Source organism: Uranotaenia lowii, chromosome 3 (assembly GCF_029784155.1).
Source record: "Uranotaenia lowii strain MFRU-FL chromosome 3, ASM2978415v1, whole genome shotgun sequence".
NCBI lineage: Eukaryota > Metazoa > Arthropoda > Insecta > Diptera > Culicidae > Uranotaenia > Uranotaenia lowii.
The window spans coordinates 188,510,345-188,536,650 of NC_073693.1; the positions used below are offsets into that span (position 1 = coordinate 188,510,345).

At 36.9% G+C, this 26,306-nt stretch overlaps 2 protein-coding genes across 2 annotated transcripts in view; one reads left to right on the plus strand and one right to left on the minus strand.

The window, feature by feature from the left end:
* LOC129751449 (amyloid beta A4 precursor protein-binding family B member 1-interacting protein) overlaps nucleotides 1–13,566 on the minus strand; it is a 123,835-nt gene extending 110,269 nt beyond the window's left edge. Inside the window, exon 1 of the mRNA XM_055746968.1 lies at nucleotides 12,855–13,566. The gene's annotated coding sequence lies outside the window, so the exon portion shown is untranslated. The remainder of the gene's footprint in view (nucleotides 1–12,854) is intronic.
* LOC129751451 (ATP-binding cassette sub-family F member 2) overlaps nucleotides 1–26,306 on the plus strand; it is a 520,520-nt gene that overhangs the window by 479,633 nt on the left and 14,581 nt on the right. The gene's annotated exons all lie outside the window — the stretch shown is intronic.

The window sequence follows — 26,306 nt, forward strand, 5'->3', positions numbered from 1 at the left end:
TTCAAATCAAACTAATAATTTTTGTTCTCTGAAATTGAAGCTGAAGTTAAACTCTTATTGGATTCATATATATGGTTTTAATAAATATTTCGATTTTTTTAAATTGGAAATATATACCGACTTCTGCATCTCTAAAATTTTTTGAAACAATCGAAAATTGAGAAATCGTCCCGAGATAACGTATTCAGAATATTTATACATAGAATCTGGAACATGTATAAAAATAAAAATAAAAAAAAATTGTGACTCAAGATAACATTAAAATTCGATAACGCAAATATATTTTTTTTTATTAATTCACGGTAGCCTTCCTGAACGTTTACGACTTGTCTCGTTCGATAAATCATTAAATACCGTCAAACGGGGCATCATGCAAGCAGGGTTAGATGCAACATTTCTACACCACAACACTTATTCAATTTTTTTAACATAATTATAATGCAATGCTTGAATTTGATTGTCAGAAAAAAATTTAAAAACATGTACATATGTATAGGATTTTAACATTTTTTATGCCGTAAAAAATGTTACTCAGTTAAAAACTTTATATTGCTTTTATTACCCTTAACACTTTGGTGTAAAAATACTTTTCGAATAATCATCAAATTTGTTTAAATAAATATTTTAATAATTCAGAGACCAGTCTAGGCTAAAATGCATCAAAATTTTCACCTTTTAAATCGCGTTTCCATATATTGGAATATGATTGTTTTGCATCACGCGTGTGTTTATTTCAAAATTTCATCCATCCAAACATTAATTTTTATGATTTCAACTAGTAAATTTTTTTCGTAATATTTTTTACCCCTAAATGTATGCAGCACCCTTTTGCTTTTTCTTCAAAAACATTTTTGACAGAACAAAATGCTGCTGATAATTTGCAACTAGAGTTGATAGAGCTGCAGTGCGATTCTTTATTAAAAGCGAAATACGTTGAAGTGGCTGTACCAAAATTTTACAGCTATTTGCCTGAACGCTACACGTTGAGTTACGGATTTTTTTTTTATCTGATAAAAATTTATCTTCAATAATGAAAGTGTCAGTGACAAATAAACTTCAACCTGATATCAGGAGAATAGATATAATCTATATATATAAAAATGAATGTTTGTCTGTCTGTCTGTTCCCTATAGACTCGGAAACTACTGAACCGATCATCGTCAAAACTGGCATCTGAGGGTTTTTGAGGCCGGGGATGGTTTCTGTAATAGTCAAAACTCCATCCGACTTAAGGAAGGAGAGGCTTCCATACAAAATTTGTAGTTTTTCGAAACAAATTAAAGTCATGACATCCATTTTCTTGAAATTTTTTTTTCCTTTGGGCGGTTTGTTTTTCGTCTCTATGGTCGAGGCGTCGAGCCAACGTCGCAAAAGGATAGTAACCCAGGCATAGCATACTGATCAGTAGGAATATTTTGGCGCGTATTTCTCAACCTGGGGTTTGTTTTTCGTCTCCATGGGCGAGCAAACGTCGACGCAAGAGGATAGTAACCAAAGCACACTGTTCATTGATTGCTCGAAAATTTAACAATAAGGCGCCTGTTTCTCAAACACGTGGGGCGATATGCAACCTAGATGTGTTTTTTCTTGCTTATTTGATTTGTACACAGCACGTGGTAATAAATGACGCCTAGATGTGACACGGATTGGTATTTTATCAATCGAATCAAAACCAATTGAAAGATTTGCAAAAATACTTCCATATTTAGTTCGTGTTAATGTAGGTAGCATTCGACTTTTTATTCAAGGAATATGAGAACACGTTCAAACGTTCCACTTTTTCTGTTAAAAAAAATTAAAAATTACATAACTTCTAGAAATTGTTACTGCGGCCCAAATACACAACTGAAACGAATTTAGAAATGAATTTTAAATAATTCTGAAAAAAACCATCGTACTTTTTGCTTACATACCAATTCAAGTACGTACTTAACATGAAAAGTGTTTTTGTGTTACATGGCTGCATAAAAGAGACTTTTGATCCGCTTCGTTTTTGAAAAGCGAGACTTTAGAACTGATATTCAACGGGACGCAAAATTTTTAAGAGAAATTTGTAGTTTACCCTTAAAGTGTTAAAAACAATATTCCCTTCTATCAACTTACACGGTGGGGCAAGGGCAAACGTCGAACTTTTAAAAAATTCATCTTCAAAATGATTTAATATGTTGGAAAGACCAGAAGGGGTATTCTGAATGTTGAAACTGCAGCGGATATTGAAAATTTTTAAATGTCTTTGTAAATGAAGGTCATTCCCTTTGAACAGCATTCTTTAAAAATGGAGTAACAAACATAAATTTATATTGCAAGAATACTGCAGATATATCAGTGAAACTTGATAGAACAAAAATCAGGAATTCGTATTAAATCCATTTTAAGGCCATTACTCTGACGCATCTGTAAATAAGCATTGCATTGACACTTGCCCCAATATACGGGACAAATGTAAACTTAGAAATTTGTTTTTGCCTACAATTTTGAATGTTTGACTTTCAAAGAGAAAATAAAAAAAACGCTGAAAACTTATTTAGTGATGCAATTGATATTTTTTGTAATATTTGTATGTTTACCGTAGAAAATTTATTTAAAAAAAAGAAATTTGCACTTTATTTAATACATAACTAATTTAATATATTTTTCATTACCATGATAGGTGCTGTTTGGGTATCGAGCCGGTTAAATTTGTCTACCTTCTTCAAGCAGTGGGGGACAAAATTGAAAAAGATGGGAGAGCTCCCATGTAAATTTAAGAGCTTTTCCAAGAAGGGACCATATTTAAAAAAGTTTTTTTTGGGTACAGAGTACAAATTTTAGATCTTTAAAAACGAGTTTAGAGATCAAGTTTCAGAAAATAATATATACCATCTTTGAATTGCTATTCAGAACTGCAGCTGCAGCTCTCATTTCAAAGTTGTTGGTTCTGAAGTATGATGAGGTTTAATTTCAAACAATGCTCTCTAAAATATAAATTTTAATAAATTTTTAAAAATTACATTTATTTCCGGAAGGTGTAGCAAAGCACAACGGGTCAGCTAGTGCATTATAAAATAAGAATGTTAAACATTAAAAGCTTACATACAAATTTAACGCAAAATTTCATTCCAAGTTTACATATAACTATATTCCATTTTATTGTATCTAATCTCCGCGAAACTAATATGTTATGTTTTCTAACTGATTTTGGCTGCGGCCCTCTACGACATATAAAATTTTTAATGCTCCTCGCACACTTAAACGAGTTTGACATGCCTGGGATAACTGAATGCAGACCCCTTTTCGGGCAGGCAAAAGGTGATGCCTGACTAGTAGACACCATGTAAATAAGTAATAGTGAGCAGATCAATAGATCGCAAACTGTGCATCCGATTTTTACGCAATATGACAGATGTGTTCTGATGGACAAAGAAAGTCATGTTAAAACCGGATTGAGGAGATTAAGTTTTTCGAGATGCCTACTAATGAAAAGGTTCCAACCAGATTCCAATTGCTTTTTCCAGGTGAGTTTGTGTAAAATATGATGATTTTGAAAAGGTTTTGTTTTTGTGGTAGAAATAATAGATCAATTCATGACTTGAAAAAGTGTGCAAGATAATAAAAAAAAGAGATTTTATGAAAAAGTAAGAATATTTCTCGAAATCATTGTTAATTTTTTTTTTACTTTTTCACATTAAATGTCCTATTAACACCTTCATTTCCTCCATACAAAGTTTTTCGATCAAATTAATAGGTTTTAAAATACACACGTTTGTAACTGTCCGGATTCTAAATGATCATAACTCTATATCGTTGTCAGTAGGTTTGAACTTGTGAAATAAGCCCATCTTCATAAATTAGATCGTCTATTTTAGACAATCTTATGGAGAAACAGCACAAAGCGAAACTCATCTACTCTATTCATTGGCTTCTCTTTTGGAAAGCAAGCCTTTTGCATTTGCGTGAATTGGCGTATGGTATTTCAAATGACAGGAAAGGATCAATTTTCCAAGGGTCCTCGTCTCCATCAATAAACGTCTCGGCAGAAATACACAATGCAATCGGAAGAAAGCGACCCCGTCCGTCAGTAGTAAAGTACCTTCCACGCATCGTCATCCTCATCATCATCACCACCAACAGTGAACAACCGAAGAGCGGTGGTCGAAAATTTACATTTCTCATATGGCAAGCAATCCCATAGAAGAAATTGCACATTTCCAACAGATGTGTGCTTAGTAAACAAGGCACGGCCAACGTTCCGTGTTGATTCGTATAACTATAGGTATAGCGGTTGTATAGTTAGTTGCCATCAGGGCGCACTTTACGCTGGTGCCAAAGTACCACCATAAAGAAGTCAGAATATGGGCGACCATCGTGAATTGGTTGAAAAAAAAGAGAGGAAGAACTCATTTGCAAACCTTATTATTCGCCGAACGAAACTGTCGTCGCCAATATTTTTGCCGCAGAATGTTACGGCTGGTGCCTTATGCTGGGTGAGCGTCGAGTTTCTGTCACGCAAAAACTCCCAATAACACCACATTGAGGATTGATTTATCGACCTCGAAAAGAAGTAGTCCCAACAGAGATCTGTTATAGTGGACGTTTCTTGCTTGACTTAAAATTGTTGTTACTTACTGAGAAGGAACAACATCTTTACTACTAAACTTTCCTACAAATATTTTCTTACGAATACTACTTGTAACTACAGTCAAGCATCGTTACAAGCTATAAAAGCTCCAATGTGCAGGTAAAATCTAGTACGGGATTTATTAACGCTTTAAATCAATTATCAATCAATACAAAACCAGATGAACCTTTATTGGATTCTAGATCACTGCGGCGTAGAAGAAAATTAAAGAGCGGATATACTGGCTAGGAGAAGATCTGAAGGACCAATGACTGGGCCGGAACCTTTCTGTGGAGTATACACTTGTGTACTTAACAGTGAACTAAAAACTTGGGAAAATTTAAAAATAAAATTAAAATGGCTTGTGGTTATTGGTGCTAGGCAATCAAGAAGAATCATAAAGCCCGACTCAAAGAAAACTCGCGACTCACGACCTTTTGAGCCTGTCGAATAGTTGTCTGAAAACAGTCCTTTTATTGTCCATACAATTACCACCTTAAAAAATTGGCAAACTCAGTAATGGTATGTGACGGTTCTGTAAAACTGAAGTAGAAGCTGCAGAGCACTTAATGTGCGACTGTGGATATCTTATGACACATCAACTAAAAGTTCTTGGTAAGCGAATCCTAACGCCCGATGATATTTGGAAGATGAAGGACAGCAAGGTTGTGGGACTCATAAGAAACACCATCTCAAACTGGAATTATGTCTCGATTTCGAATACAGCTAACATATTAATTAATGATGACTGTACGACGTGATCAGACAAATATCAAAGTGAGTTATTCCACAACAGATCAATTAAATTGGTCGCAGTGGATTTGCTCATACAGAAAAAAAAGGATTTGTCCCATTTGAACATTTCGTCAAGTCACACAACTATACTTTCTAGTTCCACCACAAACCCGTCGGATTTCTTGCTTCAGAATGGGGATAGGCTTAACAGCGGCACGATATCCAAACATACGGGAACCCTTCATTACATTTTGATTCGTCCAGTGACTGCCCTACACCTTGCAGCTTTCGTCTGTTTGATTATCGGCTGAATGAAAGGTTAACCGAAAATGTCCCACTTGATGAATTGGAACCCTCAACTGATAGACCAGCCGAATATTTGCTGAGCGGATCACCGGGACGCAACGAACTAAGCACAATGGAGGCCCCCGAGTCCTTCGTCACAGCCACGCAGTTTCCAGCAAGCGACAGCAGTCGTCTCGGCCCTTTTTTCGAAGAAGACAACGGGGCTCTCCAGTCTGTGCAGTGAGGCAAGAATCCTTCTTTTCGTCCCGCTGCGTTTAGTGACTAGGTACTTCTCAGTATCGATCACCGAAAGAAATCTCGTCATACAATTTACGAATCCAATGATGCGCTGCGCCTGTACTATCAGAACATGCGTGGTTTGAAGTCAAAAACCTCTATTAGTGTTTTGTTTCTACATCAGACTCGGCTACGATATCTACACTTTCATCGTAACCTGGCTCGATTCTTCAGTTTCATCTAGTCAGAGTTATTCCGTTCTGATTACCTATAATGTATTCTGTTGCAACAGAAGTAGTGCAAACAGTCGTTGTAGCAGGGGCAGCGAAGTTCATATAGCGGTATCAAACAAGCTCAGCGCATCTACCTATGTTTACTTTTACTAGTACCGATTTCATACATTCGTTCCTAATTGGTTCAGCATGTGTTTCACCGGATAGGAGTCACGATAGATCAATTATCGATTTGCATATTGATACCTCATCTGAAGTTAGATTACAACATCCTTCATGCAGCGTTATTCTTCTCGGTGACTTCAATCAATCGCAATTGATGTAGATTCGTGGTATTTAGTGATAGTATCAATATGGTGATAGATTCCACCTCGTCATTAACTTCGGCTAGTGCATAACTCTTGGACCTTCATACGCGTGCTCATGCGCTATGCCTATGATGAAACGTCGGATTAAAGTTTGTAGACCAACAAAATGCACTTAAAATCATTTTTTGACATTATGTTAGTCAAGTATCTAAAGCAAAGCACATGTAGGGGAGAGTGAGGATACTTGATCCCTGGGGATACTTGATTCCTTAGCTATATCTCGAAACTGGAATATCCTACAAAAATCAAATGTTCAAGAAAAATGTGCCAAATGGAGCAAAACATCAATGCTTTAAGCTCAAAATTTATTAACAAAATAATTGTTTGAGTAATTGAATTTTGTTTGAAAAATTTCACGAAATGTGACTTCAAGATCTTTTTTCATCACTTTAAAATGTTCCTTACATGGAACACTATAACCAAAATATTTATTCGTTCCAATGTATCAATCATTCGAGCGTAATATGAACTTTATAATACCAAATTTTCAAAGCAATGGAAAACTCTGAACTTTTTTCAGAAAATGTTTTCTAAAATGTTGATTATGGGTTCAATTGATCCCTAGAGTATTCTTCTTCTGAATTGATCGTGATCATGGCTGATTACGAGATTACTAATATTTATCCAATAACTAATATTTATCCAACAATTGTCTGAAGAAATTTTCTCTTAACTATAGAAAATAGCGCCTTGAAGTATTCAATGTCATTAGGGTAGAGTCAAAGTTATAGAATTTTCTTCTTCTATTAGTTATAAATTGTGAAATGAGAATAAACATGACCGAAATAGTCAATTAACATTCTATCTTGGGGTTTCGTTTTATTTTTTTCCAAGGATTAGGGCTTTCTGAATTAAGAATCAAGTCTCCTTCAATAGAGGATCAAGTCTCCCTTAAATTCAAAAATATCGCTTTTTTTTACTCCAACGAAAATGCTTCTAGTTCATCTTCTGGTTCAAGTATCGTTCTAATTTTTGGAGCATAGAAACTTGAAGTTACACGCTGTCAGAAAATGTAAAAGGGTGCGAGTTGCTTAATTTTTCCAAAGAGCTATGGTGAAAATAAGAAAAACGGATCAAGTATCCCCACTCTCCCCAACCTATCAGAATGGGGGTAGGCTTAATAGCGGCACGTTATCCAAACATACGGGAAAATTGTGCCTTTATGCCTTTTACTTTATGATCCTGATCAATATTTGTACTAAAAAGCAGTTTGGATGATTTTCAGATACTATTTCTGGATGTGATTACGCCCTTCATTTCTATAGAACTGTTATTATCCCCATCCATTATATTCACTCCATAAATCTTCTCTTCCAGAGAGTACTCCTAAGAATCGAAATCACTCACAGCTCAATCACACTGTAACGCTGATTTGGCAAACTCCTTTTAGATAGGACGTTCTTCCATTCTAAGAAGAACCCTTATAGACCAACGCAAACGATTTCTGATCCCATATCCTCAGTCCAGTGACGTCCTATAAAATATCTACAAGTCATAAATATCATCATCGGTTCTACTGAACGCAAATGGAAAGCCGCCAACAGCAAAGTGCCTACATACATATAAAGTGGCAGGCACTCTCCGTAAAAGTGAGAAAGAACATTGAACATCGGCTCAAATAGCCCCAACCCCCAGACGATGGCTTTGTATTTTAATTAACCCTTCTCGTGCATTTTTAATTGTTCTGCGCCCATGATGTTATTCGTTAGCTGTTTGTGCTAAATCAATTGCTTGGCCCGCAGCACGCTTAGTATACCTACAAGATGTATGTAGAGAGGCAATTCAGCACACCAGCAGACTGAGCGAGCAGTGTGCGGTCCAATTGAAGGCGCTTTTAGTAGCTGGGAGGCAATCTCCTCATTGACCGATAGAAATTAATTACGTCCCGCAACATCTTCTGATGCTGGACGACTAGTAAGATGTATGATACTATGATACTAAAGTAGATGGAAAAAATACCTATACCTACTGAACTTATTTATCATATTAGCAAAGCTGGATTCTTTGAAACATCTAGGTACATGTAATCAACTAATTTTGGAAGTACTGCAATACACCAAACATTCATCTCAGAGTGCGGAATTTAGAATTAACAATCTCATTCATAAGCGTAAACAAGCAAAATCTCAATTTTGAAAAATGTTTTTCGGAAATGCTTGTTTCTTATTTTGATTCCACCCTTTTTCTCTTTAATGGCAAATAGCTGTGTATTTATTCGCTAATTCCAAAATTTAAGTAACGCTCACTTGAGTTAAAATCGAAAGAATTATAATTTTTTAAATAATTCAGACTCGTCTGTAATGGCCCTAAATGTATGCTCTACCACAATGTTTATTCCACACTAGGCGGCAGTTGAGATAATTTGATTAATTGCAACGAGATGCGAATCTTCCATTTGTGTTGGGAAGAATTATCGAAAAAAAATCCCATTTAGGGCAGGAAACATGATGAAGTCTAGAGATATAACTTGATGTACAGTTTAGTTCATTTATAAATGGGATACTTTCTTTTGCTGGTAGCTTATTTCCAGGTTTCGGACATACAAAATTTTGACAGCATTTTGTTGCCTGTAAAAAAGATCCTTCCGACATGCTTTTTTTATTATTCGAAAAATTTCTGTGCAAGATTGGGGGAAAATACACGTGTAGTAACGTGGGTGGATACTAGACCGCTGCATAAAAGGTCTTTTTTGCTCCCTTATGTTTTTTCGATGCCTTTGGGGTCACCATCAAGGTTGCCGAAATCACAGAAAAATCTGTATTATCACAGAATTTTGAGCAAAATTTCGTCACAGAATCTGTGACACAGAACACAGAATTTTTAAAATTTTCACAGAATTCACAGATTTTTTAAATTTTGTTCAGATTTTCAAAATCCGAAATTTTTATGTCACTTTTGACTTTTTATTATTGACTATAATTCAAGAGAATATGAAAACAAGATAATGTAAAATGATTTATTTCTATCAAAACTGTAAGTATTTTTCAATTTTTTGATGATTCACATGGATTCTGCAATGAATTTCGTAGAACTAGCGTCACAGAAAACCGTCACAGAATTTTAGGTTCAAATCACAAAATTCGAGAATTTTTATTGTCAAAAACACAGAATTTTTTTTCGGCAACCTTGGTCACCATGCATCAGTGTAAAATTTGAGATGATTTAGTTGATTCATCAATTAGCGCAACGCGTTTCAAATATTTATAGAAATTTGCATGAAAGAAGAAATTTTTGCCTATCAGTTTAACCAGGAAATTCAAATAAGCTTGAAATGAATTTTCTTTTTTAATATTTTGAAAAAAAGTTGCATATAACATTGAATATGTTCTGGGGTACAAGTTAGGTTTGTAGTTTGTTCACATGAAATGTACTGCAAACTGCAAGAACCAAAGAAAACTTAAAATCCAAAGTTATATTTATTTTTAACTTTTAGTAAATCTTTGAAAAATTTTATATGGGAAAAAGAAAATTATTCAAAATTAAAACTCGTTCAGGACTGAATAAATCGCTTCTATAAATTTTGTTCCTATATTCAGCATGGATGCGTAACATGATGGAATCGATGGGGATTGATTGGAAGATGAATCGTTCTTTAAAACCTTCTAGAACCGTTTTTATCTTGATTCCCTCGATTTTCACCGTGGAAATTTCATCATTGACGGGGAATCGAAAAAAAAAATAACAGTTCTAGGATTTAAAAAAAACGATACCAGTTGGATTTTCATCTTTCAACTATTCCTCATCGATTCCAATAGTTTCAAAACCTAGTCGCGTTGATGAGCTATTGACGAAATAAAATTTTTCACGAGAACTTTAAATAGGCCTGATCGTGTCAAACATTTTCTTTCTGAGACGCTAAATTTTGCACTAATTTCTATACAAAAATACGAGAGCACGATCTGTGGCCAAAATCTGTGAACATAGTTACAAACGGCTCTTAGATTTTTTTTCAGTTCAGTTATTCATCCTCTAAGCTCGGCAGATATGATTTTTTTTAATTTCCAGACCATTGTTATTATTCATGGTGGCGAACCATTTTTTATTTCTTTTCCGAATCAATTTCATCTATAAGTATCATCTGTAAGTAATAAAATTAAAATCTTAATAAGTAGGTACTTGAGTTTAAGTTTTTCATCTTGGTATTTAAAGACGGGTCATATGTAGATCTCGGTTTCTGCTGAAGACGCACGCAGGTCATAACTTTTTTTCTCGGACGAAAAGTTGTTAACTCTAAAGGCAACATCGAACAAGCGAAATGACCATGTTCATGGAGCATGTTTTCCTGATATACCAGCCATTGAAAAAAACTGCCGATCAATACAAAATACATTAGTCAACTGTGAAGATTTTGATAAGAATATCGACGAAAGAGAAATAACTATGGCTTTTTATTGATAGAGGCTTGAAAAAATAAAAAGGAAAACTTATTTCGACACATTTTCAAAGGCCATTTGCATCCTTGCGCCATGAAGCTTTTTGTCAAAAACAGTTTTTGCTTTCAACATAATTTAGCACCAGCGCATAAAGCGTTGATCGTTCAGAAATTGTGATAAAAGGTATTGCCTTGTTTCATCCGTTTACTAAATTGGACTGCATCAACACCGGATTTGAACCCACTAGATTTCAATATCTGTGGGTACATGCTAGGCATTAAGCATACATACAAGGTTGGAAAAAATTGGTGAAGATTTGTGTCGAAATTCCGAACTAAGTCGTACGTGCGGAATCCAAAGACTCCAAAAAGCGTCTACAGGCCGTTATTAAACACCAATGTGGAAATTTTGAACTTAAGTACTTAGTTTGTAATTTCACTGTTTATAGATGGTATTGAAATTGATTTCGAACAGAAATAACTAATGGTTTGAGTTTTATATAGGGTCCGGCAATTAAAGTGCTACATTGGAACTAACAAATAATTTGATCAAAACAAAAATTTTTTGTTTCAAATTTCATACGATTTACATCAAAACAGATAATATTTTCAAAATCCATTGGCGCCTTTCGATTTTTTTGTCCTTGAGCTTAACCACTCGATGTAGAAGCTCAAGGCACATATTCTAAAAAGCCAGCAGGTGGTTTTTGTGGTATTTTATCCCAGGATTCAACTAGATGGCGCTTCAAAACTTCAAACCCGTCATGTTCTGTAGAGTAGACTTCGGGCTTCTGTATATCCTAGCCAGCCAAGTCCATAGGGTTTAGGTCCGGCGAACCAAAACCAAAATTAGGACGTGTCCACAGTTCGAGGACATGCCGTAGAACTATTTTCGATACGTAAATTGATTGATCTACACCTCTTCAGGGTGTTCGGTTGATCTTCACCTGGAAAGTACGGGAGATTCCGACCCAGACCTTTAATAAGACAGATTTCTGTCGTCTTGTGGCCTTTAATACGTTTGCATAGGTTCGTGATCTTTCTGGCAACCAAAATCTGTAGTTCTTTTTTTTTTCAAGAACTGCTGTACGGCGACGAATTCATCGGCAGAAAACACGATATTCTCCAAATTTTTCATGCGCGGACCGCGTAAGCTGCGCCTTCGCCTTTTCTACCCGCTCTTACTTCTGTTCAAACGAGAGGTCTTGAAATCTTAGGATCTTGTAAGGCTGGGCCTAAAGATCATCTTCCAAGATCCGACGGCGATTTTTATCTGGGGTATTAAAATCTATCGCCAATTTAGTGTTACTACGCCAAAAATTCTCTTAGGGTGCATCTTGACAATCTTCACCATGGTAGGTGTCGCCACTGTAGCTTGACGATCCCCACCATACTATACTTGGGTACTTCTGAACTCCAGGTATCTTCCAAGTGCGAGCCAAAATAAAAAAAAATACATACACTCATTGGACAACTCACGAAATATGTCTTTCTACCGTTTCACAGCCTGGAATTAGGCAATCAAAGCACTACGTTAAGGTTCGAGGACTATTTTTACAAAAAACACTTGATTACAAAATTAACAAAAATATCCTCTGACATCTTAGACATAATGTTAACAAGGTGACAAGGTGCCATCTAACTCGGTTTTGTATACTTCGTAATAATCACTCCTAAAGTTTTGTAGCAGTGCAATTGCCGGACCCTGTACAATAAAAAAGGTGTATCACTTCCACGTTTCCACCCTGTATGTAAACAAGGCCCTCACGGCCAAAAGGATGTAAGTACCAATCTATCATCTTATTTCAATCTTTAATTGGTGTTTAATCTGGAAACTTTTTCTTCTATTTTGACGCTTCTGCATTGAGATGTCAATACTTTTAGCGCCTCCTATTTAAATAATCTGAGTTTACACTTTTTCGAAGTTTTAATTTATTTGAGAATAATTGATTTGCATCTGAAAGTTTTTTTCGCCTTTATTAAAAACATTTTCGAAAGCCATAAAAAGCAACTTACGTATAACTTACCTCCACAATATTAAACTATATCCAGAAATAGCTCAAACCAAGATTATTTCTTGCGCCGGTTGTTACTGATAAAGCTTCCTTGTCGTAACGAATGTTTAGTTTCGTCTTATCAGCAACGGCACCAGTGATCGTTAAAAGCATTACAATATTCACGCTGCCACTTTTCTTTCTTTTTCACCTTGAAATGCCACCCGAATGCTGACGTTAAGGAGAGAGGTGTGAAACATTACAAATGACATGCACAAAACGCATTAACTGTATTTCATTACACCTGCACTTCTGTTCAAACTTTCTTCACACTAGGGATTGGAAATGCATTTACTGAAGAACATGATCAGCTTCAACAGTTTGGCATATTCCGATACACATTGAGCCAGATTGGGCAGTTTGACCCTGTGCTTCACAAGCGAGAGCCCACTGAACGTTGCCTATTATACATTATAAATATTCACTGTATCCAAGCCTCGTAATATATGTATAATGAAGATGTAAACACTAAGCACCTATGTAGATGCCACTTTACCCCGCTTCACTTCTGCCAACATCACCCGACACAGTTAGCATGGAAATTCACGTGAAACATGAGCCTCGAGTTATCAAAATTAACATGAATCTAGTTACAAAATGACGAAAAAAGATTCTAACCTCAAGAGCGCGAGAAAAATCATTTACAAGTTACTGCGGAATCGAAATGACTACAACCGAACGCCTGCGATGGAGAAGTTAGACTAACTTGGGGAACATGCTCGATGGTCTGGTCCCCCAATGTTCGTCTCAAACTTGCCCACCCACACGCTTGGTCTGAAATGTTGTACTGGCTGGATGAGAAACATATTCGTGATAGCATTTTTAAAAGTACTTTAGATTAAGGTTTCTTCAGGCTTGGTTGTTCAGTTTAAAAAATATATTATAAAATATATTGTAAGATGGAAATTTTAATATTAATATGGGTCATATAAAATTATTACTTTTATTCAAATTTACATCCTAAAATATCCATTCATTGTTTCTAATTCACTCAATAAATAAATGATAAAGAAATAATGGTTCTATTTCACTCTATATTCGAGAAGTTTAGTTTTAATAAAAAGTATTAAATAATTGATGACGATAACTTTTCATGATAAAAAATCATCTCTTAACATTTTGTTTTGTTTTGAATATACTATAGCAAATTTCGTGGTGAAACTTCATATGCGTCGTAAAACCCTAAGCCGTCGACAATTACAGTGCATGTTAGGCTTTCATTATATTTTTCTGTCCTACACAATGGTCGAAAGATGATGATTCAGATCTAGCGTGACACTTACTTGTCGCATAACATCACAGCACTAAAGAAGCACGAGATTCTCCAGAGCACGAGAAAGCACGGTGAGGTTGAGTGAATGTCTACTGCTATCACTGCTATGCTACATGTGTATGAATGAACCTTCTAACTGAGTGAGAGTGAGAGCATAAAGAGAATAGATAGGAACATTACAGTACAGTGAACAGCATGTTTTTTTTCCTCCCTCCCAGCCCAGCATCGTTTTTGCTTGAGGTGTTCAAGGTTAGCATGGTACTAAAAATATTTTGATAATTCAACACAGCATTTTTGGCACCTATGTATGCTTTAGTAATTGATACGAGATTTTGTCGTCCTGAATTCAAAACATTTGTCAGATTTGGTCTATCACTTCTAGTTTTGGTTGTAGGGCGTGTGGAAATTTCAAAATTGGCCGGTTTTTGGTAGAATCGAACTTAGATAACTCATAAACTAATAAACCTACATGGAAACTGAAAGTTGATTTCGAATCAATTTACTATCCTTCATTAAATACAGGAAGCAGAACTTGTCAGATTTATTTTCCAGTAACAGGAAACAATAAATCCTAACAATTTTTAGAAATTTGAATAGATACGATACGATATTACATCTATTTAAAAAAAAATCATTAAATAAAGTCTTTGAGTATTTGAAATTAAAGATTTCAACTCATTTAACAACTTTGTTGAAGACTGCGAAACGATTTGACTTATGTATGTACGTATGTTGGTTATCCACCATGGGTGCACGGATTCACCGCAGTTTCTGCCTAAGTATGTGTTCACATGCATTATTAGATTATTAAGTTCGACGAATCTTCAATGAAGTTCGTACACCATATCCGGATCCCATGGCTTTGTACAAACTGCTATGGAGTGAACGTATTGCGTGTGTTGATGAAGGTATATTTAAAAAAAACGACGCGTTAGACTGAGAAACAATTTGCATGACTTATGGTTTTAAAATATCAAATATCACATTTAGTTAAAGTCTTCTTTGAAATTTCGTCAAACTTCCAAACTTTTGCGAATTGGGAAAAAATAACAAAAATAAAACTTTAAAAACTTTTTTTTTTCTCAGAAGTCAAATTTACTCGTGGTCTTGGGGAAAGTTGATCATTGAGTTAAAATAGAACCGCTAATTTCAAAATATTTGTAATGTTTTACAGTTTTTCTAAAAAACAGTGCACAAATTTATCCATTAATTTTTACCTATTTTATCTAGAAAACAACAGCTGATAGCAAAAGAATTATATGAATATTTGGAACCCGCGCCCCAAAATAAGTCAAAATTATCTCTTATTCTTTGCGCCTCAGAAAAATGTGAATTGTGTTACCTTTTTTGTAATGGATAATAATAGCTTATCGAGAAAGTGGAACAGAATTTGACATAGGAGGGTATCTGGATACATGAAATGTTTCGTTGATTATTTTAGACCCTTCCTTCTTCCAGTTCATAACTCGAGAACTAATCTGTATACAGACCCCGTTCGTTTTGAGCAACAATCGATTTTGGCAACATTCGATTTTGGCAACATCCGATTTTGGCACATGTGCCAACGGTTTTCAGAAACAACCCCAAGCAATCAAAATTCTTGTGAAAAGGGTTCATAGAAGCTTAATCAGCTTTCGTTTCTGTCTGAAGAGAATGCTAATCAGCCCAATATTTTAAGTTCTTAAAGCTACTTCGAAGTTCATTTCAGTAGCTTAAGAGAATGCTATTCAGCCCTTAAGGGAATATCTAAAACCTTCTACGCGCCGAAAAAAAATCCGGTTGACAGATTGCTCGGGATGGTGGCAAGATTGAAATGAAAGGAGAATTTTTGCTTTTCTTATTTGATGCCTTTTAAAAAAAATCCTATTCAGTGGGTAACAAGAAGGTGGGTGCGATGGAAGGCGACACGTATCAGCGTGAAATCGTCTTCAACGAATTTTACTTTTTGGTTCGAAGAGAGTTCTTGTCTACTGGCAGTGCAATTGTGACAAGGATCCAGCGAATTTCAGTCTTCCACCAGGTCTACAGTATCTATTTCGTCTTTATTTGTGCAATTTTAATCAGAATTTGTGGTGTCCTGAACAAAAGATCCTTTATTTATGCAATTTGTTTAGATTGCATAAATAAAGGCGAAATACAGGTACTGAATACGCATTAAACTCTGCAACTAAAGCGAGCAGAACCTTGACAGCAGTCATGTCCTGCAAGCCCGTTACTGTTTGTTCCTCTTCAAAACATATTCAGCTTTGAAAACGATTGATTTGGGAAAAAAAATCCAGAAGTCCTTATCTGTGAATACAATGAATTTAAATTTAAATTAGTAGTAAAGTATTCCCAAAATGTATTTATAGATCAAAGTAACCAGCGATTTGTTCCTTTGAAAACTTATTGGAAAAACGTTATGAATATATTTCTACTAAATAGCCAATATGCTTTCAAAATTAATTTTATTAAAATGAAACAATCGAAAAGTTTTTTTGAAATTTTAATCCATCGGTTCAGTTTTATTCATCAATTTTGCTACTGTTTATGCAGTTCTTTTTAAACATATTATTTTTGAAAAATTACATAAATTTTCCAACTATCACCATACCTTTTCTGAAGTACACATTTAAACAGAGTTGAATCTTGGTTTTTTATTCCAGTGGACTCTGGCCATTCGCGTGGTCCTCGTTTAAATACATTTATTCGTCGAGAAACTCTTCCAACAGGTACAATAGCTAGGCGATGGAAGCGCTGACGAATTTGGGTGATGGTTTTGCATTAGTGCAAGTGGGATGCAGCAATAATTTCACCCAACTTATGACAGTTCTAAAAAAATTACAGTATTCAAGAAAAAAATGAGCATTGTTCTACATAAGGATTATTTATCGACTGAAATTAAATCGGATGAACAAGCGGAAAACATTGAAAGATGATTTAAAAAAAAGTTGTCAAACAAACATGTATACCAAATATTATTATCGGATTATCTATTGTTTATAAAACAAAAAATTGTGTTTGCCTTGAGCTTGGTCAATCAGCGGTCAAAATCACGGAAAAATGAATATAAAAAAAAACCTGTTTGCGATGGGGTCAACCAGCGGACAAATTCACGAAAAAAAAATTAAAACCTGTAGTTGTTTAAATAAGTTTAGAGTTCGACGACACGGTAGCGATCATTCATTGAATGTTGGATTTCGTGCTATGTTTTGCAGTCGGAGTTATCCGTATAAAGTTTAACTGAAAAGCGGTTAGCGTGTAGAAAACCGTCAGATTCTATACTGATTTGACAGATCGCACAAATTTCGCAGTTATGAGTGCGCAGTCCAATTTTTCGCGATGTAAATGGTATTATTTCCTATAATAGACTATTCACCGTACACAACTCCTTTTTTTAACTTCTCATATACGATTTGTTACATTTTAACGACAACATAATTGAATTCGACCAGCATATAAAGTATCAAAGACGCATTTATCGCATCAAAAATCTTCGTCATTCCAAATTAGTTAATTCTCAGGCTATGAAAAAATGTGTTTTCAATAATGCAGATTGTTTTTTGTTTTGTCTTGGATTTTAACGCTCGTTATTAATTCAATCTCAATGAATACTAAGAATAAAAACATTTCATTCCGATGACTTCATGTTTTGTCCTCTCTTGCAAAATAATGATTTGAAGATTGATTCAAGAATTTACTTCTTAACTTTTCAATGAAATTAGTGAGTAAGAGTGAATTTTTTAACTGTGTTTACTGCTCCGGCTAGCCTACCGCACGGAAGGCTACCGTCGCGCGATTAGAAATTTTCCCAGTAACCGCAATATCGCTTCCATCGCCCATTAAATGATGCCCAAGCGGGTTTTACAATAAAAAAAATACAATCGTATGCGTTTCATTTCAAACTCGTAGTATTTTTAAGCCTCTTATTGCCTTCAAATGTGCTTGCAATTTTTTTTTTTATTTACAACTATGTTTATTAGGCCTTTTACTTTGACAAAGTTTCAATGTGCCGAGTGTATCTATAAATTTAACACTTAACTATATAGGTTAGTAGGGGAGGGGGCCGTAATAGTCGCGGCGACTCAACGTTTAGAAAAAATTACTAAGGAAGGGGAAAAGGGTAACAAAAGGGTCGTATTCGAAAACAGTTTCCATTGTGGTCCGGTGGTGGCCTTCTGTTGCTGTTGTTACGATTGCAACGAGGTTTGGCGGAGATATCCATTTTGCTGGCCAGCCTTACTTCCGGTATTGTCGAACCCGTTGGATGATAGGGGTATCTCTAACAAATAGACAAAAGAAACGTTAAATAAGGTAAACACACAAAAGAAACGTGGACAGGAAGACTAAACGACCACATCAGAGAGCTTAAGATATTTGTAAATTGGGAACAAATATCCAAAATCTAAGTTTGCCAAAATGTCTCGAATAGGAACACCAGGTAGTCTACCTCGGGCCCTAAGGGTATCCAGTAGCCAAGCCCTCGTTTGATCATACCTTTCACACGTCCATACAACATGATCGATGTCGTGGTAGCCATCCCCACAAACGCAAACATTGGTTGCAGCGAGATTAATACGAAAAAAGTGCGCGTCAAGCCGGCAGTGATTTGAAATGAGCCGAGAAATGAAGTCGCGACTTAAGTTAAAATGCTTGAACCATGCCTTCGTCGGAACCTTAGGGATAATCGTATGGAGCCAACGTCCCTTTGTGCCATTGTCCCAGCTAGACTGCCAAGCGTTAATCGCTAAAGTGCGAGGTATTGAAAAATATTCATTGTAAGTTATTATCCTCTCAAAGATTTCACCTTGTAACGCGCCCACCATAGCCAATGAGTCCGCCTTCTCATTGCCTTGTATAAGACAATGAGACGGGATCCAAGCTAAGGTAATCCTATACGAATTTTCGATCAGGGCGCCCAATATCCCAGAAATTTCCAGCAAGAAATGGGAAGAGCGCTTCATCAGTTTCATCGATCGAATCGCCTCAACGGAGCTGAGACTATCCGAATAGATGAAATAGTGGTCTACGGGCAGTGTGCGAATGTGTTCCAAGGTACAGTAAATAGCGGCTAGCTCAGCAGTGTAAACGGAGCATGTGGCTCTCGAAGCTTGAACGAAGCTTCAAAGCCCTCATTATACACTGCGAAGCCAGTCGCGTTGTCGATTCTAGAACCATCAGTAAAGAACATTTTTATAGGATCCATTTCACGTACTTTTGAAGCAAAGATTGAAGGAATGATGTTGGTTCGGACGTGATCTGGAATTCCACGGATGTCGGCGGTCATGGATAGATCGAATTTTATCAAGGAACTGCTAATCGGGTAAAAGTGACTCGTGTCCGAATTTAATAAAGAAGGATTTATATCTAATTGACTAAAAGTATGATAATTGTTCACATATTTGACTTGCGGATTAATATTCATAAGCCTTTCCAAATTTTCTATCACCAAAGGATTCATAGTTTCACTTCGAATTAGGAAACGTAGCGATAAATCGAGGAACCGATTTTTCAACGGCAAATACCCGCCAGTACTTCGAGACACATCGTATGTGTCGATTGCATACAACCCATGGCAATACGCAAACAACGATACTGTATTCGTTCTAGTTTAATCAAGTGGGTTTGCGCGGCGGACCCAAAGCAAAAGCTTCCGTATTCTATGACCGAAAGTATCGTTGTTTGGTATAACCTGATGAGGTCCTGTGGATGAGCACCCCACCAGGTTCCAGTAATCGCTCGAAGAAAACTGATCCTCTTTTGGCATTTTTGTGTCAAGTACCTAATATGTTTTCCCCAGAGGCATTCAGAGTCGAACCAGACACCCAAATATTTAAAACTAAGAGATTGAGTTAGAGTTCTACCCATCATAAGGAGCTCTATTTGAGGAGATGAAAAAACTACTAACTCGGTTTTACTAGGCAAAAACTCGATGCCTAGATTCCTGGCCCAATCTGATAAATTATTTAGAGTTTCTTGTAACGGAGGTTTAAGTTGAGTGCCTTTTTTACCTGTGATATGAACAACACAGTCATCCGCAAGCTGTCTTAGCGTGCAATTTTGTGCCATACAAGCATCGATCTCTCGGACATAAAAGTTGTATAGCAGGGGGCTTAAACATGAGCCTTGGGGTAGACCCATGTAACTAATTCGTTTAACATTGGTTTCTCCATGACTAAAATTCATGATTTTTTCAGACAACAGGTTATATAGAAAATTGTTCAATATTGGTGAAAGTTCGCAAGAGTTAAGATTACTAGATAGCACTTCTATGGACACCGAATCGAATGCCCCTTTGATGTCCAGAAATACTGCCCCCATCTGCTCTTTTTGGGCAAACGCCAATTGAATGTCTGATGAAAGTAATGCTAGACAGTCGTTCGTACTCTTGCCTCTACGGAAATCAAATTGTGTACTTGACAACAGATTGTTTGATTCAACCCATTTATCGGCCTATACGAATTGTATTCAGAAGCTGGGTTTCCCGGTTTTTAGATGGCGATAACTTTCACTTGTCTCCAGTCATGCGGAACAAAGTTCAGTTCCAAACACTTATTGAATAAATTCAATAAACGTTTTTTAACGGAATCTGGCAGATTCTTCAACAAGTTGAATTTGATTCTGTCCAGTCCGGGAACTGAATTGTTGCAGGACCAGAGCGCAAGTGAAAGTTCGACAATCGAGAATTTATCCTCGGTTTCGGAACTATTCTCTGTATCCCGGTATATTTTCAGAGCTGGTGCTGCGTCCGGGCAGACCTTTTTCGCTAACTTTAATAGCCATCGGCTCGAACTTTCCTCACTTTCGTTCGTGGGAGTGTGATTACGCATGTTCCGTCCTGTTTGCCAAAGTGTGCGCAGAGACGTTTCTCGAGATAACCTGTGGCCAGTTGAAACTCCAGCCAACTCGGGAGAAACCGCCCAACGATGATGCGCGACCGCTCGCTCGAATGTCCGACGACCAAAATGGACGAGTTGTTGCTTTGCCGCACTCGCGTCGATGATGGTCTGTTGCGGCGGCGCCGTAAACGATGCAGTGTTGCCGGAATAACAGGTTAGAGTGGATGCGTGCTTGCCACATCTCACTTCTTCTCTGGAGAAATGTTTAATTTATTAAAGTATTCTTAGCAGTCTATTCAAGAACATGTGTTTTTCTGGTGTTCTCAACACCGTGACTTGTAAGGGCTATAATTTAAGAAACTCGCTATGTCTACTGCATGTTGTTCACTCAAGTATTTTAGATAAATTCGGTTCTCGTTCGGTTAGTTATTATTGTTTGATGTATGTGTTGCGAATCAATTTTACGTGTTGCACTCAGGTACTTGTCTTCCTCATAAGGCGATGTTAATCGGTTCGGTTTTGAAGGGCATGGCTCCAGTGATCCATAAGATAGAATGTGTGAGCTACAGTGGATGTCCTCCTTCACTCCCCTGTTTTTTCCAATAATATTCATTTTTTTAACCATTTTTTTTTTGTATCATAAGCATACCAGATACAGTTACAACTTCTTCAAGTTTATTCAGCTGGTAGCGCACTGTGATTACTGTATTTGTTTTTTTTTTTTATTTAAGGAACCAAAGATCGGATTCTTGTCTTGTCTTTGAGTTTAGCATGCGATGCGACTGTCGTTTTCTCTGTCAGTTTCGTATGTAGTATTTTCTGATTTGCGAGCAATATTGTTGAGAAATATTAATTGGTTTTCTTTAAAAAGTAAATGATGCAAATAAGTATGGGTTATCTAATCAAGAACAACGGACTGATCGAATGTAGATCTATAATCATTGAACATTGAGGTTATTTCATGCTTCCCAAAGGCTTGACTTAACTCCTGCGGTTGCCTCAACTCGTTCTGTCGTACCGGCAATGCTAGATTCTAAACCTTTGATTGCATCTGAGATTTTTTTTTTTTTTTGGTGTCAATACTAATTTTATTAATACGTGTAATTTAAATCAACAGCATTCACATGTATATCAGATATAACAAGAGAAACCCGATGAACTATTTGAAGGTTGACCAAAGAGGATGATTTCAGCACATGTTGCTTCATAAATTTCCCAATTTAAACATCATTTCCTCATGTCAGCGGGTGTTCCAAACCTTGTATTTAATTCCATTCAGAAAATGCATATGATTCATTAACTATTCCATATCGTAAGAAACCGATGGACGTCCCAATCCAGGTCAGAATAAGCTCCTTTTAAGCAACATTCATGTAGAAGTCCCTTTCCAGTTCAACGATTGATCCAACCCGTGTTTCTTTCTATGGATGACCCAATCCAGGTCAGCGTTAGTTCCTACTACGCAACATTCATGTAGAAGTCCCTTTCCACATCAACGGTTGTTCCAACCCGTGTTTTATTCTATGGATGTCCCAATCCAGGTTAGCGTTAGTTCCTCCACGCAAAATTTATGTAGAAGTCCCTTTCCACGTGAACGGATGTTCCAATCCAGATCTGCGTTAGTTCCTACTACGCAACATTCATGTAGAAGTCCCTTTTCACATCAACGGTTGTTCCAATCCGTGTTTTATTCTATGGATGTCCCAATCCAGGTCAGCGTTAGTTCCTCCACGCAAAATTTATGTAGAAGTCCCTTTCCACGTGAACGGTTGTTCCAACCCGGGTCTCTATCTATGGATGTTCCAATCCAGATCTGCGTTAGTTCCTACTACGCAACATTCATGTAGAAGTCCCTTTTCACATCAACGGTTGTTCCAATCCGTGTTTTATTCTATGGATGTCCCAATCCAGGTCAGCGTTAGTTCCTCCACGCAAAATTTATGTAGAAGTCCCTTTCCACGTGAACGGTTGTTCCAACCCGGGTCTCTATCTATGGATGTTCCAATCCAGATCTGCGTTAGTTCCTACTACGCAACATTCATGTAGAAGTCCCTTTTCACATCAACGGTTGTTCCAATCCGTGTTTTATTCTATGGATGTCCCAATCCAGGTCAGCGTTAGTTCCTCCACGCAAAATTTATGTAGAAGTCCCTTTCCACGTGAACGGTTGTTCCAACCCGGGTCTCTATCTATGGATGTTCCAATCCAGATCTGCGTTAGTTCCTACTACGCAACATTCATGTAGAAGTCCCTTTCCACTTCAACGGTTGTTCCAACCCGTGTTTATTTATGTGAATTAGGAATCTCTTTGTTTGTTGTTTTTAAGAAAAAAAAACCACCTCACTGCTTCATATGTTTAGAGAAATTCAGAATTATTTAACAAACATTTATTTCTGTACGGTTTATTTTACATAATGTATTCCTGCCCATCTCTCAAACAAAATCTATGAAAAATAGGCATAACATGACGCCTAGAACCATTGCTGACAAACAAGTCAATAAAAAGGCATAAAATGCAGCAGAGGACAACATTTTTTTCTGATATGGCAGCGTTTAAAATGTTTTTTCACATAAAAAGTTCATAAATGTAGAGTTAAAGCTGTTTATTGATTGATAATTCATGTCGATGATAGATAAATTTTGATAACAATTGATTTTTCACATGCCCTCAATAAATATTTACCCAATTAAGAACCTTTTTTTACGAACCCTTTTTTTCATAAAATAAAATTTTCACAACACCATGTGCACTTGGGAAAAAGAAAATGGCTACCAATTGGCACACTTACCGTGATCCGGGTTTTTTCTCTTACCCATTTGTTTGTTCCTCGATTCCACAACTAACCATATTTTTTTTTGTGCACACACAGAACCACGATTAATAACAAAACTTTGCGTTGGACGGTTTCTCCGATAAAATTTTTGTTAATCACAACGCCTGCTGCGGTCGCCATTGTGGCCAGTTGAAACTCCAGCCAACTCGGGAGAAACCGCCCAACGATGATGCGCGACCGCTCGCTCGAATGTCCGACGACCAAAATGGACGAGTTGTTGCTTTGCCGCACTCGCGTCGATGATGGTCTGTTGCGGCGGCGCCGTAAACGATGCAGTGTTGCCGGAATAACAGGTTAGAGTGGATGCGTGCTTGCCACATAACCCATCAACGAATCGCCTCCAATACCCACGTTTCTTGGTCATGATCAAGTTCTTGAACTTGCGTTCCAAAGCCAAGTAACGTTGGAACTTCTCTGGCAATCCGGTTCTGCGAAACTCGACAAACGTCTTGCGCTTTTCATTTCCCGCGCGAGAACACTCACCGTCCCACCACGGAGTAGGAGGTCTTTTCAGGATCGTCGAGTTTTCGTTTCGTCTGACCTGTGTCCACAATCGTCCCGGACATGAAACAATACTCTACCTCTGGAGGCAGTTCGTCCGTTGAGTTGATGGCGTCGCTAACACTCGATGCATACTTTTTCCAATCTATATTCTTTGTGAGGTCATAAGGAATATTGATTTCTTCGGGTGAACTACGACCACTGTTAATAGAAATATGGATAAGCAAATGATCGCTTCCCTGAGGGTCTTGGATTACCTTCCACGTACAATCCAAGCTCAGAGAGGAAGAAGCTAAAGAAAGGTCTAAAATACTATACTGTGATTGGGATCCATTAATTCGAGTCACTTCCCCATTGTTTAAGACAGTCATGCTTGTAGGACATTTGTCGTAACCTTTCCTCGTTTTCACACTGGTTTCACTTCACCCGCCTTTTTTGCGGATGACAGAAAAACTAACCATTCGCGATAAAATTCACTACAATGCTGAAGTCGTCGCACAGCTCATAAATAATGTTAGCACGTTCATCATCACGTGAGCTACCCCAGCCCACGCCATGGGAGTTAAAATCTTCCAGAACTAGCCGGGGTTCTGGGAGAAGTGAAATAATATTCCAATTGGTTCCGGCTCACGCTCGAAGATGGCGGAATATAAACCGATGCTAGACAAAGGTCTTGACCTTTAATTCTAGCTTGGCAACTAACGACTTCAATATCAAGAGATGGTTGTAGTAAAATACGATAGAAAGAGTGGCATTTCTTGATCCCCAAAAGAACGCCACCCCCTCTTTGACCATCACGATCCAGGCGAATTATGTTGTGGCTATGGAAGGTGAAATCTACGTTTGGAGAGAGCCAAATTTCGCATAAGGCGAATACATCACAATTCAAATTGTGTACCAATATTTTAAGTGGGTCTAATTTTGGTAAAATACTTCTGCAGTTCCATTGCAATACAGAAACAATTTCTCTCCCTTCATTGGATGAATTAGCCATCGAAAGAAATTGCTTCTGCGATGAGGGTCATAGTGAGAGCTTTCTTTTTCAAGAATTCTCTCAAAAGGGGTACAAACATATTAACCATAGTCCTCCATCCTGCTGGTACACTGAAAAAGTCCAGGATGAACGCAACAATTTCCGAAAATTTCATCTTACCATCAGCCGAAAAGCTGGGAAAACTATTCGACGATGGATCAGATGCAGTTTCTCTGGAAATTGTTGCATTCCTGTTAGCTATTGATGGGCCTGAATTCTGAAGGAAAGCCTGGGGTTTTGGCTTCCCAGAAAGTGGAGGGAAGTCCTTCGGGGACGGATTGAAACCCGGAGGACTCTGAATAGGAGGGGCAGAATTACTATTTCCACTTTGAGGATGTCTTTTAATTTTAATTTTGCTGGCAGCTGATCCGGTTTGTGTTTTAGTAATGCGTTTCCTTTTTGGAGCCTGTGAAACATTATTTTTTGAAAATGGCCCAGTTGATGTTCCTTAACTTTGAAACCCCCCATTCGGATTCATAGTCACTTAGAAGGTCAAACTGGTTCTCTGAGACGATTGGCAAAGACTTCAGAACCATGTCTCTATAGGACACTTTTACACGATTTTTCAAAGAAGTCTTGTGTGGTAGTGTAGTGTAGGAATGATAGAAATATCTTAAAAATATGAAAATAATAAAAATAAAAGGATCATTAGAAGTTATCGATCAATGAACAAAATTGAGTTTAGTTTATAACCGTATGGTACTATAGGTTGGTGTAATAAATTAAGCGTGTATGGTAGAAGTGTACGAATGAAAGGAATGAAATGTCAAACAGCATTATTGATCATGGTATTGGTATTCGATTCAGATTCTGGTCTCATCGGAGAAGAAAGGAGAACAACTTGTAGTCAGTCTATAATGACTGAACCAAATCTGACAATAAAATTTATAGGGTCAATCTAGTGAATCTTAAAGTTAAATGTGTAATAGAAACTACTGATAAATCCAGTACAAAGTATAGGAAATT